The sequence below is a fragment of the Phocoena phocoena genome, chromosome 13 (genome assembly GCF_963924675.1).
Source record: "Phocoena phocoena chromosome 13, mPhoPho1.1, whole genome shotgun sequence".
In the NCBI taxonomy this organism is placed as follows: Eukaryota; Metazoa; Chordata; class Mammalia; order Artiodactyla; family Phocoenidae; genus Phocoena; species Phocoena phocoena.
In genome coordinates this window covers 83,294,269-83,298,031 of record NC_089231.1, presented here as the reverse complement: position 1 = coordinate 83,298,031, position 3,763 = coordinate 83,294,269, and positions in this window count along the sequence as shown.

The following is a 3,763-nucleotide window of genomic DNA, read 5'->3' as shown; positions in this document are numbered from 1 at the left end:
CTGCACGCGGGCTTTCTCTAGTTGCGGTGAGCAGGGGCCACTCTTCGTTGTGGTGCATGGGTTTCTCATTGCAGTGGCTTCTCTTATTGTGGAGCACGGGCTCTAGGCACGCGGGCTTCAGTAGTTGCGGCACGTGGGCTCAGTAGTTGTGGCTCACAGTCTCTAGAGCACAGGCTCAGTAGTTGTGGCACACGAGCTTAGTTGCTCCACGGCATGTGGGATCTTCCTGAGCCAGGGATCGAACCCATATCCCCTGCACTGGCAGGCGGATTCTCAACCACTGTGCCACCGGGGAAGCCCTACTGGGAGACTTTAACACCTCACTTACACCAATGGACAGATCATCCAAAATGAAAATAAATAAGGAAACAGAAGCTTTAAATGACACAATAGACCAGATAGATTTAACTGATAGTTATAGGACATTCCATCCAAAAACAGCAGATTACACTTTCTTCTCAAGTGCGCACGGAACGCTCTCCAGGATAGATCACATCTTGGGTCACAAATCAAGCCTCAGTAAATTTAAGAAAATTGAAATCATATCAAGCATCTTTTCTGACCACAACACTGAGATTAGAAATGAATTACAGGGAAAAAAACGTAAAAAACACAAACACATGGAGGCTAAACAATACATTACTAAATAACCAAGAGATCACTGAAGAAGTCAAAGAGGAAATCAACAAATACCTACAGACAAATGACAGTGAAAACACAACCATCCAAAACCTATGGGATGCAGCAAAAGCAGTTCTAAGAGGGTAGTTTATAGCTATACAAGCTTACCTCAAGAAACAAGAAAAATCTCAAGTAAACAATCTAACCTTACACCTAAAGGAACTAGAGAAAGAAGAACAAACAAAACCCAAAGTTAGCAGAAGGAAAGAAATCATAAAGATCAGAGCAGAAATAAATGAAATAGAAACAAAGAAAACAATAACAAAGATCAAAAAACCAAAAGCTGGTTCTTTGAGAAGATAAACAAAATTGATAAACCATTAACCAGACTCATCAAGAAAAAGAGGGAGAGGACTCAAATCAATAAAATTAGAAATGAAAAAGGAGTTACAACAGACACCGCAGAAATACAAAGCATCCTAAGAGACTACTACAAGCAACTCTATGCCAATAAAATGGACAACCTGGAAGAAATGGACAAATTCTTAGAAAGGTATGACCTTCCAAGACTGAACCAGGAAGAAACAGAAAATATGAACAGACCAATCACAAGTAATGAAATTGAAACTGTGATTAAATGTCTTCCAACAAACAAAAGTCCAGGACCAGATGGCTTCACAGGTGAATTCTATCAGACATTTAGAGAAGAGCTAACACCCATCCTTCTCAAACTCTTCCAAAAAATTGCAGAGGAAGGAACACTCCCAAACTCATTCTATGAGGCCACCATCACCCTGATACCAAAACCAGAGAAAGATACTACAAAAAAAGAAAATTACAGACCAATATCACTGATGAATATAGATGCAAAAATTCTCAACAAAATACTAGCAAACAGAATCCAACAACACATTAAAGGGATCATACACCATGATCAAGTTGGATTTATCCCAGGGATGCAAGGATTCTTCAATATACACAAATCAATCCATGTGGTACATCATATTAACAAATTGAAGAATAAAAACCATATGATCATCTCAATAGATGCAGAAAAAGCTTTTGACAAAATTCAACACCCATTTATGATAAAAGCTCTCCAGAAAGTGGGCATAGAGGGAACCTACCTCAACATAATAAAGGCCATATATGACAAACCCGCAGCAAACATCCTTCTCAATGGTGAAAAACTGAAAGCATTTCCTCTAAGATCAGGACAAGACAAGGATGTCCACTCTCACCACTATTATTCAGCATAGTTTTGGAAGTCCTAGCCACAGCAATCAGAGAAGAAAAAGAAATAAAAGGAATACAAATTGGAAAAGAAGTAAAACTGTCGCTGTTTGCAGATGACATGGTACTATACATGGAGAATCCTAAAAATGCCACCAGAAAACTACTAGAGCTAATCAGTGAATTTGGTAAAGTTGTAGGATACAAAATTAATGCACAGAAATCTCTTGCATTCCTAGGCACTAATGATGAAAAATCTGAAAGAGAAATTATGGAAACACTCCCATTTACCATTGCAACAAAAAGAATAAAATACCTAGGAATAAACCTACTTAGGGAAACAAAAGACCTGTATGCAGAAAACTATAAGACATTGATGAAAGAAATTAAAGATGATACCAACAGATGGAGAGATATACCATGTTCTTGGATTGGAAGAATCAATATTGTGAAAATGACTATACTACCCAAAGCAATCTACAGATTCAATGCAATCCCTATCAAATTATCAATGGTATTTTTTCCAGAACTAGAGCAAATCATCTTAAAATTTGTATGGAGATACAAAAGACCCCAAATAGCCAAAGCAGTCTTGAGGGAAAAAACGGAGCTGGAGGAATCAGACTCCCTGACTTCAGACTATACTACAAAGCTACAGTAATCAAGACAATATGATACTGGCACAAAAACAGAAATATAGATCAATGGAACAAGATAGAAAGCCCAGAGATAAACCCATGCACCTATGGTCAACTAATCTACGACAAAGGAGGCAAAGATATACAATGGAGAAAAGACAGTCTCTTCAATAAGTGTTGCTGGGAAAACTGGACAGCTACGTGTAAAAGCATGAAATTAGAACACTCCCTAACACCATACACAAAAATAAACTCAAAATGGATTCGAGACCTAAATGTAAGGCCAGACACTATAAAACTCTTAGAGAAAAACATAGGAAGAACACTCTTTGATATAAATCACAGCAAGATCTTTTTTGATCCACCTCCTAGAGTAATGGAAATAAAAACAAAAGTAAACAAATGGGACCTAATGAAACTTCAAAGCTTTTGCACAGCAAAGGAAACCATAAACAAGATGAAAAGACAACCCTTAGAATGGGAGAAAATATTTGCAAACGAATCAACAGACAAAGGATTAATCTCCAAAATATATAAACAGCTCATGCAGTTCAATATTAAAGAAACAAAAAACCCAATCCAAAAATGGGCAGAACACCTAAATAGACATTTCTCCAAAGAAGACATACAGATGGCCAAGAAGCACATGAAAAGCTGCTCAACACCACTAATCATTAGAGAAATGCAAATCAAAACTACAATGAGGTGTCACCTCACACCAGTTAGAATGGGCATCATCAGAAAATCTACAAATGACAAATGCTGGAGAGGGTGTGGAGAAAAGGGAACCCTCTTGCACTGTTGGTGGGAATGTAAATTGATACAGCCACTATGGAGAACAGTATGGAGGTTCCTTAAAAAACTAAAAATAGAATTACCATATGATCCAGCAATCCCACTACTGGGCATATACCCAGAGAAAACCATAATTCAAAAAGACACATGCACCCCAGTGTTCATTGCAGCACTATTTACAACAGCCAGGTCATGGAAGCAACCTAAATGCCCATCGACAGACGAATGGATTAAGAAGATGTGGTACATATGTAGAATGGAATATTACTCAGCCATAAAACGGAACGAAATTGAGTCATTTTTTGAGACATGGATGGATCTAGAGACTGTCATACAGAGTGAAGTAAGTCAGAAGGAGAAAAACAAATATCGTATATTAACGCATGTATGTGGAACCTAGAAAAATGGTACAGATGAACCAGTTTGCAGGGCAGAAGTTGAGACACAGATGTAGAGAACAAACATATGGACACCAA